This window comes from Helianthus annuus, chromosome 9, assembly GCF_002127325.2.
Source record: "Helianthus annuus cultivar XRQ/B chromosome 9, HanXRQr2.0-SUNRISE, whole genome shotgun sequence".
Lineage (NCBI taxonomy): Eukaryota > Viridiplantae > Streptophyta > Magnoliopsida > Asterales > Asteraceae > Helianthus > Helianthus annuus.
In genome coordinates, this window is record NC_035441.2 from 113,037,633 (window position 1) to 113,051,933 (window position 14,301).

The 14,301-nt window shown below is 35.2% G+C and overlaps 1 long non-coding RNA gene across 1 annotated transcript; it reads left to right on the forward strand.

The window, feature by feature from the left end:
- Positions 1 to 10,709: 10,709 nt before the first annotated feature.
- Positions 10,710 to 11,475, forward strand: LOC110874532. The gene is made up of 4 exons (XR_004866987.1): positions 10,710 to 10,856; positions 10,989 to 11,030; positions 11,102 to 11,189; positions 11,336 to 11,475. It is a non-coding gene; the product is annotated as an uncharacterized LOC110874532 (long non-coding RNA).
- Positions 11,476 to 14,301: the final 2,826 nt, after the last annotated feature.

Genomic DNA, 14,301 nt, shown 5'->3' on the forward strand with positions numbered 1-14,301 from the left:
CGGAAGGGTAAATACCGTTAACCGACTTGTCGGCGAGAGTATTTTACCTATTAGGCCAAAGCATGCTCCTCAAATTCAAAAGACTTTTCGACCACTTTGGTTAGTCAAAGTTCCGTTTGGAACACTCCAAACTTTGGTCAAACATGTGTTTCTATTATTTATTTATACGATGCAATCTTTCAAACTCGAGTTTACTTTCGATTTCTCTTTTCACACACACAACATATTGAACCTTTTCCATACATTTATACGTATGCATGATTTCATATAATTTAAATTCGTTTTCCTTGTAACGACGAGTGGAGAAATATCATCGAGATGGGAGTGACTTCCTTACCTTGACGATTAGCTCCACTCCCTTTTCCTTAAAACGACCTCACCAACGAGTTAGGGGTGATTCCCTTACTTAGGTGACCGTTACCAAAACTTCTCTTTCGAAATATCTTATTATGCAAACTCGGTCATACTTTATACCCAAATTGTTTAATGTTATTTAAAAATACCTACTCATACAGATTTCGAAATACATTGTTTTATCAAACGTACTTTTTATTCTACAATCTATTTTCACTCAACTCATATACGCGAAATTCATAATCATGTCTTAAAACGTTTTATTGCTCGAACTTCAAAACCTTACGAAATGCTACCTATCAATTTAATCGGTTCAATGAAACTCTTGCCCATGAACTTCATATTCGACTTAATCACTAAAACACGCCCACCTTCTACTTTTAATCAAAATCCAACCAACCTTTCCCGAATACTTATAAGATCTTATAGAAGTTATATGATTGTTTTACCAAATACCCTTTCCAACACCAACAAATCAATTGTTATTTTATTTTTATTTCTAAGTCCTTTTGCTAAATTTCCCTTCTAAAGATCCTAGTTTTCACAAGGACCTCCTAAATTCATAATTTCTTATTTGATGAAACGAACTTACTTTTTAACGAAAACCTTTTTCCTACACCAATTTACAAAACACGCGGGCAAGAAGTCTTCATGGGAACCGACAATCTTTGACTTACATGAAAAAATTTTTTTTAACAAAAGTAGCATTTCAATCATTACAAAAATACATTATGCTTAACCAATTAGTACTTTATATCCTCTTACATACACAACTATATTCTACCCTTTCAACCAAGGTCAACCTAATTTTGATTCGATAAACTCAATGTTTCATTTAAACAACTATACATGCATATCATCGTACACATTTTGGTCGATACCTCGCGATAACATCATTTATATCATTCGTATTTACATACTCGACCTTTTGAATGTTTTATACACTTAGATCCGTGGTGTCCCAACAAACACTATTTACGCAATATTTATTTTTCATACCTACACCTATGTTCATGCGTCTTATGCTTGTACTTATACGCATACTACTTATACGTTTTACGCTTCTACTTGTACACATACTACTTACACGTTTTATGTTTATGCTCATACATACATGCGTATTCATACTTAAACTTATGCTCATACTTTCATCCTTACTCATGATTCATACATTCGTACCTATACGCGAGCGCAACCCGAGGGATTCGCTTGCGTGGGTCCCACACATACTTAAACATGGACTTGCTTATATACTACATTCTTGTACGTACACATTCTAAATTTTTTTTATGTATACCCCGATTCATACACAACTAGTACAAGCTATGCGGATCATGCGACGATCAAAATAATCACGGGTGCACACGGGATTATAGTGATAGGCGTATGAGAACCATAGAGTGTGCTACTGCGTATGGTAATACACGGAACGTAACATGACACCGAAGACGAAACGGACGTAACATGGTCAAAACATGGTGGATACGCCGCTGTTACTTCCTATATATAAGTGTTTTCACCATGTTACCAAACTTTCGTAAAACGTGCCATGAGAAATTCAGTGTTTTACAAACCTTTTGGACCTAATACAAGCTTTAAACAACTCACAAACGCATCATATCCGATTATCCATGCCGAGACTTCATCTTTAACACGCTACTTTCGTCTATCTAATACTTATATCATTCATATACTTGCATTCATTTAGTGTCAATTGTTCACCCCATACTCCTATTATTCTCCATTATCCTTTCTTTCATATGAACCCCGTTCACATTCAAACTTATTTAAACTCCTTTGCCTATGCGCACGCATACCCGTTTTACCTATGCTTAAACGCCTCAACCCATTTTAGTCAAACAAATTCCTATCCTATCGTTCTTCAAAATTTCGTACTTTTCTAAACGTTTCAAAACTCCCAAGTCTCGATTCTTTTAGCCAAAATGCTTTTTCTCCAAGGTCTTCCTCTTGAATAAATTTCGGGACGAAATTTCCTAAAGGAGGGGAGACTGTAACGCCCTGCTTTTTCATACTTTCCATAATTAGAAAGCTCGCCTTGTAATGCTATTTTTGGAAATCTTGTATTATTGTAGTCGTCTTTTCGTTGTAAAATCCGAGACTTGGATCATAAATAAAATTCGTATTTCTTTAAATTCACCATCTACATATTCATACATGTTCATACGTTCGAATTCATTGTACATCGAATCCTTATTTGTAATTCATACTTATACTTATTCACGATGCATGTCCATGCTTGTCCTTATATTGTTGATACCTAAAAACCCCTAATAATATGCTTATTTATACAAAGATTAATCATCTAATATGTGACATATACTTGTCACTTACAAACATGTTACATACTTGTACATTACACTTTTTACCTAGTTAAATCATGTTTTATTTCATATTTCACCTTGTTACAAGTTAGGAGAAACATTGTTGCATATTATTACACAACTTAATTAACAAAATTACTCATTTTAATGTTTTAAAAAATAAAAAAATAAAGAAATATGGCAGCTCCAATTCAGCAAAATTCAGCCTCATATAGTTGGGTTTTGTGGGCTAGTTTCAAGGTGTAACCCCTTCTAAACACTTCCAAAGCCCAACCCATTGAAACCCTAATCCTTCCTCCTATAAATACCACTTATAACCAGCCTCCCTACCACTTTTGCAACACTAAAAACTCTCAAAACATCCTCCAAACCGTAGCTGAAAGCAAAGGTTCGAGCAGATTGACACCCCTTCACGAAAATGAGCATAACTCACTCAATTCTTATCCGATTCACTTGATTCTTTTTCCTACTTGCTTGGATAATCATGGGGTTCGATTCCTAGACTTCTCCTTGGAGAAATCAGACCTGGAAATGCCCCGAAATAGTCCATAAACTTTCTGTTTGATTTTTATGTTCTTCAAAACTTGTTTAAACCTATGCAACTTGTGTCTAACACATCTCATGCCTATGTCCTAATGCTTACAACTTATCCCATGGTTGGTTAAGCTTAAAAACAAGGTTGAGACATTTGAAATCAGAGGATTAAATCTCATAAACTTGGTGTTTTGTCTAGGGTTTCAACCCACAAATCATGTCAAACATAGTCTTTGATACATGAGTGATTATGGAACAACTTGGGTTGTCCAAACATACAATCCTCACATGATTTGATGATTTCTATTAGTTAGTTTACTTTACATACATGTAAAGACCTTAGTTCATGACCCTCCTTGGTTGTTTTTACATCAAGTGTAGTGGTGAACATCAAAGGGGTACCTAAATGGAAGCCTTGTCTTCCTACCCCATCCATGACACCCATGACCCAACTTGAGGTACCTAAATGAAGATGTAATCTTCTACCTCTTACTTGAATACTTGAACATTTGGACTTAATAATATGTGTATAATATACGACCTAAATACTATCTATGTACACTCGAATCTTTGATGTTGAAATCATATTCATTTGTCAAAGTAGTAGGTTATCATCTAAGGACCTAAACCTTGTTATGATTCTTATGGGTGTTCAACTCATGAAATCATTATAACCCTTGTGGTTACCAAGTGTCATACAAGTGTTATGTGTGAAGATGAATATTTTGATATAATATTTTCATGTCACTTTCATTCCGAACCTCGACTCTAAACATGCTTGAACTTAAACCTTTACGCATTCAACCTTCCAACCTCGTCAACTTTGTCACATTGGATAGTCGGAAAACATATGCAAACTTTGTGAGTATACTCGTATTCCCCCTTTTTACTTTTACCACTTTTGGGGTGTAACATGTTTATCTATCAACTTATACATGAACATTTTGCTTAAACATATGAACATTCCTATAACATGCTTGTATACGTGATGGCTTGATGCTTTAAACTTGGATTTATCTTATGTGTTGAATTTATCATTAACTTCGTACGAGCCAAACCGTGACATATGTAGCGCTATAGGATTAACGACCCGCCTCTTTATCTTCGGTAATGTCATGAGCATATTGCGTTTCCTTGGTTTGATATGTTAGACACATACCATATTTAAATGTTCATCTTGAATCACATGCTTGCTATGAGGAATTGTTCAAACTTATCTTTTGCTATGTACGTATCAAACTTGTATACTCGCCTTTGCTTTTGCATTGAACTTTATTTTAACATGTTACAGGTGGATGTTGACGATGCATGGAATCTAGTAGGATGCTTAGATACACACTTAGAAAGAATTGTATTTGTATTGTATCATTTTATTACTCATGTTGTTATACTTTGTTTCAAAACCTTGTACTTGATTCTTTAGAAATGAAATGAAACGATTATTTAAATACTTGTCACAATTATTAGCGTTATGATGTCTCGAGCAATCTTCACACTTCGTCTCATCCCGATGTTTCCGCCATTGGTTGGGGTGTGACAGTACCGAAGACGCAATACTGTGAGTTCATGTTTCCCCCTTTTTTCTCTTAACTGTTTTCAGTTTTATACTTCGGGGGTGAATCTCATGTTACAATTATACAGACATTTTTATACATGGTATGGTTAGCTTAAGGAGGGCATACTTCTTAGATCATGTGAGTGGGTAGGTGGAAACTTAAGGCCATCAATCCTCGTTGTAGGACCGAGGGACATGAGTGATAGATCTATTCGGGTGTAGCGAGCCCCATCCATGAGTCCGCAAAATGGGCCATGTGGTGATTATGTCTTCCAGCCGGAAGCCCGGTACGAAATCTGCTAGGTTTGAGTCTTCCTGCATCACTTCACATATATCAATGGCCTTGCAAACCATTGGTGATCTCTATTTCCTTAATGCTACATACCAGGGACTTACATACATACTTATGACGTTTACAAAGGCTTATACATATACACAAACGAACACATGAACTCGCTCAACTTTTGTTGATTTTTCAAACTACATGTATTTCAGGGAACTAAACGGATCTGGCAGGTGTATGCATGTGTCTACAAGCTGCGTGTTAAATAAAGGATGTCATCTGTGGTCGTAGATTTTAAAAGATGTATCCTATTCCTGGACAGGATACATGTTTCTAAGCTCAGGATTATTTACAGTCTTTTGTTGAGTCCATGGGAACTCATTTGAACATGTTATGGTTTGTAACTAATTGGCGTCAATGTTTTCAAGACAATGGTATTGTGGTATTTTCTAAACGTTATTTATAGATGAAAATCTCTTGGTTTTATCATATAGCATTGTTATGATTGATTGCTATGGTATTAAGAAGTCACACCAAATAACCACGCTTCCGCAAAAGTCAGGGTGTGACAAAATAACCACAAGTCTAGCATGCTGGCTGCAGGTTTTTCTGTTACTTCTACTGCAACAAACAACAATAATGCTGCTCTCATTTCTCAAAGTGGATTCCAAAAGGCAGCTCCTGCTTCTGCAAATGTTCATTACTCTGGATCGACTTCTCCTTCTACTGCACCGTCAACAGCTGCATCTACCGTTACCAATTCTCCTGTGAAGAATGAAATGATTGCTTTCTTCACTCAACAGTCAAAAGAAAATCTAGATATTGCTGCATCGGTTATAAATTGCTTAAACACTATTGCTGCAGGTAAATTGGATCCTCCTAAATATTCTATGGATGATCTGGATCAGATCCAACCTGATGATGTGGAAGAGATGGATATTACTTGGAAGATGGCCATGGCTACTTTCAGAGCAAAGAACTTTGTGAGAAGAACTGGAAGAAATAAATGGGATGGACTCAAGTTTACAGGACCCGGCAAGATGCCTTTTGAGTTACGCTGCTACAACTGTCATGAACCAGGTCATGTGGCTCGAAACTGCACTAAGCCAAGTGTCAACAGAGAACAAACTCCAGCACAACCTACTCCACCGAACCCTGAAAGAGCTCTTGTTACTACTACAAATATTTCAACAACCACAAGTGCAAGCACTCAGAGCTCAGCCCTGGTAGTTCAACCAACTGCTAATTTTGATTGGAATGCTGAAATTCAACGTTTAAACATCTCTGCTCCAGAAAATCAGACTGCCTCAGAGAACATCGCTTTCATGACTTCAGCTTTTGAGGACAGGAATTCAGCACCTGATGATGAGCTTCCAGTTGAAAATTTGGCTCTTGACTAGGATTCTGTCAGCTCCCGTCCATGGACTTACTGCTGAAGAGGTACGTTCTGTTTTCTGTACTCCTGAATGTAGAGAAAGAGTTGAGGCATATAGGTTACACAACGTTGAGTTAATTCAAGATTACAAAGACTTAAAAAATAAAAATTTTACTTTGGTAAAGAATGAAAAGCTTTATAAAGAAAAAATAGAAGCTCAAAAGAAAGATATCACCAAATTAAAAGAGGAGCTCAGCGTTAGTAATTGTAACTAGTTGTATGACAGAGAAATCATGAATGATTTGATCAAAGAGCTAGAAGAAATCAAATTGAAGTATCAACTGAATGAAATCAATATTAAAAAATATGATACTTCTAGCAAATTGGTCAAGGATATTTGTGACATTCAATTAGAATACAAAGAAAAGAAAGGGTGTGGTTTGGGTTATAAGAAGGTTCCTCCCCCTTACAATCATAACTACACCTACATGCCTTACTCTACTGAGGAGTTAACTAATGAGGATATGATGACTTATGGTCCAAAAACTGGTAAGTCATCGATCAATAGCAGATCTGTAAATGAAAGTGGAACTTATAAAATGAATTTAGTCTCAAAAGGCACCGTTGATCCTAATAGTTCGTTTGCATGTGCAGATGAAATAGTTGACTTAAAGTGTGAAGATAGTCTTGGGGGAGAACAAGCTTTTGTTTCTGATTTTTCTAAAACTTCTTTTGATAAAACTGATTCTGGTTGTGTCTTTGGACAAGTTTTTCTTGATTCATTTCATGCTTATGTGTCGTCTGGTGGGCCTAATGTTTTGGGCAAAACTGATAATGTTTGTGTTGAACCTTTGAACAATAAGTCTGGTGATGAATGTTTTTCAGTTAATGTTTGTGATTGTGATGTTTCTAACTCTTCAGTTGATGATAGTGTGACAGGTGAGGTCCCTCAGGATACATTCAGTGATACCACTGAAACTCCTTCTCAAGAAAATCAAGAATGTCTTGATTCTTCTTCTGATTCGGTCTCAGTGGACGTCTCTAATGGTGAATCTAGTGGGACCCCATTGGAAACCGTCGCTGAAAGCAAATCTCAAGTAGATTCACATGAGACATGTGTTGAGGAAACATGTGTTGATGAAATGTCAGTGTGTTCTGAAAATAAACCTGAATCAGTATCAATTAAAGAAGAAAAAAGGAGTTGAAATAAATGAACAGTCCCATCAAATGTTTTTGAAAATAAAGCTAAAACAGAAACTAAATCATCTTTTAAAAATGATCATGAGAATAATGAGAAGGATGAATCTCATCATCTGTCTACATCTCATGCTTGTGCCAGTTCAGATTAGTAGGAATCAAAATGCTCAGAAAAGGCACAAGCTAAACAAGCAAGAAAAACCAAACAAGCTCATACTTTGAAACCCAACAGATCTACATATGCTATAAATCACCAAGAGTGCAATCTAAGCATAAGAATGCACAAAATCAGAAGGCTAAGCCAAACCGATCCTATTATTCAGAGCCAGTGACAACTGCAAAGTTTGAGGCAATGAAAAATAACCATCGTAAGGCTAAACCCTCTGATCATGATTGGAATGCAGCTAAACAAAGAAATCGAAATTGTCAAAATGACTTTTATCAAAATAAATATAGAGCTTTTGTAAATTACAATTATAAGTGGTCACATCAATATTGGAAACCCAAAGCAAAAGCTGCCCAATCAAACACATGTCAACAGAAATCTGTCAATAAAAACCAATCAAAGTTTTTAAACAACGACAATCTAGTTTGGCAGAATGTGACATACATTGATGCACAAGGAAAACCCAGATCCACTATGGGCTGGGTTCCTAAATTCAACTGATCCCGCTAATCGTGCAGGAACAACTATGGAGGACTACCGTGCGACTTTGATACATGGATAGTGGTTGTTCCAGGCGCATGACAGGAGACTTGTCCCAACTTGTCAATGTCAAAGAATTTGATGGTGGATATGTCTCTTTTGCGGGAGGAGAATCATGCAAAATAACATTGAAAGGAACAAGGAGAAATGGCATTCTAAGCTTTGAAAATGTGAATTACGTCCCATAACTGAAACACAACTTGCTGAGTAACTCACAAATTTGTGACAGAGGAAATTCGGTTCATTTCACCAAGAAGGGATGTTTTGTGCTTAAACCAGAGGAATCATGATACCAGAAGATTGGTTTCTAATGACTACTGAAAGACGTGGAAATGCGTATATTATCGACATGAACAAGAAACCATGTGAAGAAATTACTTGCCTTTTCTCGAAGATTTCAGAACATGACGGTCTGTTGTGGCATCGTCGCCTTGGGCATGTGAATATGAAAAATCTGAATCATCTAGCTAAAGGCGAATTGGTCCATGATCTACCAATCAAAGACTTCATGCTGGTAGAGAAGTGTGTTGCTTGCGCCAAAGTAAAAGCCCATCGAAAGCCTCATAAGTCCAAGTCTACACCTTCAACAAAAGCTGTACTTGAGCTGCTACACATGGATCTCTTTGGTCCAGTGAACGTTCTGAGTATTGGAAAGAAGGCGTATTGTCTTGTGATTGTCGATGACTATTCTCGTTACACATGGGTTTACTTTCTTGGTCACAAAAACGAGGCTCGCTACTAGAAAATACACTTCTCTTGACACGCGGACAATGACACGCGCATATTTTATGACATTCGAAAGCGTATGTCAAGAAAAAATGTCATGGTTTACAAATTTTAATAAATATATGCCATTCTTTTTTGTGTGTCATGTTTTTAGCGTCATAAAAAAAACAAGATTTATATTGACACGCAAATAATGACACACGCTCATTACACTGGAAAGTGTCTGTCAAGAAAAAAATTGTCATGGTTTTACAAAATTCAATATATTTATGACACACTTTTTTGTGTGTCATCCTTTTAGCGTCACAAAAAACAAGATCCATCTTGACACACGATTAATGACACACGCTTATTTGATAACATTTAAATGTGTGTCAAGAAAAAAGTCATGATTGTACAAAATTTAATAAATTTATGAAACTGTTTTTGTGTGTCATCTTTTTAGCGTCATAAAAAAACATTATATAAACATAAGATTTAATTTCCTATAGCAGTTATTGTTTATGTAATATGGACATCATGGTTAATTTCCAATAGCATATCATGGGAAATCATGAAAATTGTTAAAGAGAAAAAATTGTAATGACTTATGAAAAGTGATATAGATCTAATATATTAATTAAAAATTATGTTAACAATGTCTCGTTTAGGCTCCTGAGTTGGGTTGAGCTAGGGCTAGTTTACTTAACGAGCTTGTGTTTAGGTTCAAGATCGTTATAGTTAGGCTCGTCATAGTGGTTTTGGGATGGCCATGCCGTTTGGTGTTGGTTTTGAAAGGTACCCTATCACTACAACAAAAATAAAAATTCTTGGCGGCTAATAAAACAAATTTGGGTGGTCTTTACCATTAGGTCGCCCAAAATAATGTTTCACAATTTTTCTAGATCATAACCCGCCTAAAACAATTGCCTACCGCCTAAAATATACATGTTTTGAGAGACCCATTTTAGTCCCTGTGGTTTGGGTCATTTTTCCAGTTTAGTCCAAAGGTTTGAAAAGTTGCCATTTTAGTCCAAATACTTTCAAGCGTTTCCATTTTAGTCAGCTGGGTTAACTCCGTTCATTTTTTTATGTTAGCTAGAAGGGTAATTCGATCATTTTATATGGTTGAATTGCACTTCTAGTTAACAGAATTACATATAAAATGACCGAAATGCCCTTTTAGTTAACAAAATAAAGGGATGAAATTAAACCAGTGGACTAAAATAGCAACGTTCAAAACTATTTGGACTAAAATGGCAACGTTTCAAACCTTTGGACTAAACTGGTAAAATGACCCAAATCACATATACTAAAATGGCATTTAACTCATAATTAAATTTAAACCATCATCTGTTTATGGAATTTTACACCTTAATAGTTAGTTTTTATAATATTGCTTCTTTAACTAAAATTAACAATTAATTAATTTGCAATTGCAATGTTGTTTCTTTAATTACGATTGACAAATAATTAATTTGCAAAATTTGTTCTACTGGTATCACGAAGGGAAGAAAAGGAATTTTATTGAGAAATCTATTATATATAATAAATGTGTTAATTTTTGCTGATGTGTCAAGCTAGGAGGCTTCTAAATTGTGCATTTTGGCAGGAAAATTCGGATCCTTTTTTTCTTGATATGGGCAGACACGGGATCCGGATTTTTACCCGGTTATAAAAAACACGCTTTTTTCTAATCCCACCACACAAACCCTAATTGCATTCTTCAATTCAGCTTGGTTCATCTCTTATCGTCGTCATCCCTTTGATTCGTTCCTCACCATTTGATTTTGTCTGCAATCAAGGTTTTATTTTTTTCATCTACGAATCGTTTTCCAACAATGTTTTCGTTTTTGTTCATCTACGAATCATCTTAAATCTATTAATTAAAGGGTTTATTTTCCTTTACTATGTTTTGATTTTCTATTGTTTTGCAGGCCATATGGAAGATTCGGTCGTCTTTTTATTGATTTCAATCGGTATGTTTTTCAACAAGACTTTTTATTCCATTAATCAGTACTCTATTCGATCCTTTTTGTTTTATTGATAGGGTTTGTTTGTTGCTATGGGTTCATTCTATTAATCAGTTCCTACCTCCCGGTTTGTAAAGGCATTTTTGTTTTAATCGATTATGTTAGGTATGATTCCTCTCAATCTTAGGTATCATTCCTTCAACCAACTTGAATCTGATTGTTGATTATGTGAGTTTTCTACTTTTTATTGTAATAAAGTTGCAGATTTTAGGGTTTCAGTTAACTGTTTTGTTGATTATTGTCTCTCTCAGATCCATGTATCTCGATCTAAATCTCCCCCTCTCTTGGAAACGAAACCATTGTTGTCTTAATGGTAAGATCAGGTTCATCACTTAGGGTCCCAAAGGTACGATTTCATTTTTTAACTAAATAGGTTTTTCATTTCATTCTGTTTTTGTGACAACCCTCACCAAAACAGGTATCCGTACAAGATAAATTAATACTTAATTAATGCTTAATTACTATGATTGCTTGCCATTATGATTAAACTGCTTCTTGATTTCTGATACATACATGTTCCTGCATCATACTTTATTACTGTCACTCCATTTATTACACACAAAACTATAGTGACAAACTTGATGCACAAAATCACAGTAGCTCAATAAGCGGATAACCAGTAAACATGCTGACATTACTAGCACTAGACAGATACTGTCTCAGAGGCCATTATGAGCCGGGAATAGATTACTACACTGGTAGGGAGTGTAAGGAGGTGAGGATTGTAGAACTGCGTGACTAGGTAATATTTATAGTGTCCGGATGTGCCTAAAACATGCTCAAATTACAAAATTCTGCACTCTATTACAAACTTCAGCATTTAACGTAACTAATGAAGTGCAAAAAACATGGGAAAATAATACTAGACACTTTCCAAAGTGTCAGAAATTCATTGTGTCACTAAAAATAATATTAAAGGCACTTTAAATGCTTATTTAGCACTTTAACGGGTTAATATCCAACCGAACAACCGGACTTTACCCGGAACATAAGAATATTGTCAATGACATTGTTTACACTTTTCTGAACTAGTTATGGACCCCGAACACCATAACACATCATGAAAATATCTAGTAACCAAACCCAAACTAATACTTGAACTTTTAACTTAATATCTAACTACTTAGTTAAAGCCTACACCTAGACCCCCCCCCTCCTATAACCGGATTTTGAGTGACCCCCATGAAGATTTTAATTGATTTTTTATTCACCAATGTTTAACATCTAGTGAACATGTTGTCCAATGGTTAAGAGGTGAACTTGGATTATAAGTATGCATTTAGGGTCTTGACCTTCTCTCATCAACACACTTAGCAAGCTCTCTTCTCTCCTTCCTTCTTCCCCACTTTCGGCAGCCACACATCACCACCATACACCCACCATCAAGTCACTTTCTAGCCATTTTCCATCCATACAAAGGTGCAAGAAGGTGAACAACGAAGCTCGGTGCGTTCGGAAGTTGAAGGACCGCTCTCGTTTTCTTTTATCCACCACTTTTCTACACTCGAACTCCCCTAGCCTTGTGCTAGTGGTAAGCGCTTAGATCCTCGCATTTTACATGATTGTTGTGTGGTTAATGATGTTTAAAGATCAAAAAGGTAGAACTCTAATGAACATAAACAAATCTTGAACACCATCTAGCATATGGTAAAGTAGTGTTAAAAATGATGATGAAATATGTTAATGCATGATAAATCTGAAATATATAAGTGATAATCTGATATAAGTATTATTGTGATCGCTAAACATGTTAATGGGATCAATCGAACACACTTTATAATGTTAAAAGACTGAAAACAGCTTGCTGATCTGCATTTCCAGCCGCCTTTAACTGGCTGTAAACAGGTCATAACTTAACGAAAAATGTGTTTTCTGAAGTCTGGGTTTATGTACTATGAAATACGGTTCTAATGGCTCCAGAATCATAATTTTTGGACTTCGTTTACTATTTTTAAAGCGTCGATTTGTAACAGCAGGTAAAGCTGCATTTTTACAGCAGTAAATGAGAGTCATATTTTCAGTCATAACTTGAATTCTGTGTAGAGTTAGATCATAAAATTTATATTGTAGATGGTCACTGTTGTCGCTGTGATCCTCCATCTGGAATTTCGTAAATCGGACTCTCGATGAATTTTAAATAAAATATTTCGTGAACTGCAGTCAGAAAAAGGTAAATCTTAATGCAGTCCGGAAAATGAATTTCTACAAAATATTGGTGATGATCTGGACCACGATATTTTTACACAATAATATTTTCGTCATAACGTACACTCTGTAAAAATTTGGAAAATTTTGGAATAAGATAACTGTTTTAATAAAATAACCGAAAACAGCCCAGTTTTATGTTTTAAAACTGAATCGATATAAGTAGTATTTTGCATGTCCAAATGTCGGGTTGCTTATTTGAAAGCAATCTAGCATGTTATATGTAAAGAAAATGATACGCTAGTAGCGTGGACGCCTCCAGTTACAGAGGAAACTCTGGCAAAATTTTTCTAAAAATATAACACTTAGAAATATTTTTGGTGACAAGTGTTTATAAGTATATTTTCAACTTGTTTTCAAAATATAAATTTCGCCATGGTTTTTATTACAAAATAACCGAGTGTCGGAGGTGGATTTTTGTAAAGGAAACTTGTTAAATATATATTGAGAATATATATTTCATAATAAAACGCTTGTGTGCTTACGTGATTATTTTGTGAACTAAAGATATATTATTTGTAGGGTAAAAATAATATTACTTGATATATCATGAAAATACGACTCCAAAACGATACCAACGCCCTCACAAATAAATATTTAAGTTACATCGGTATTGTTTTTACAACGCAAACTCTAAAATGTAACGCGCGTATTTTTGGAAAATACTCTTAATGGTGTATTTTGACAAAGTATTATTTTGGGAAATTGTATAAAGTAAAATATAATATTTTTGGGAAAAATATTTATATTTTGGAAGTAGAATATTTTAGACAAATAAAATAAAATATATTTTATTAAGTGAGACTTAATAATATATTCTTGGAATTATACAAACCCACATGTATTAAAGCCCCCAACCTTGGGAAGGAATATAATTAATACATAATTATGAAGTGTAAATACGAAATAGTTGTCTAACTATTTCCCAAAAATGTTAAACCTTAAGCCAAAGCACGGCCGTCAGTCTAATAGAAGTTAGTACGTGTAGGTCGTCACGCAGCAGGTTGACTGG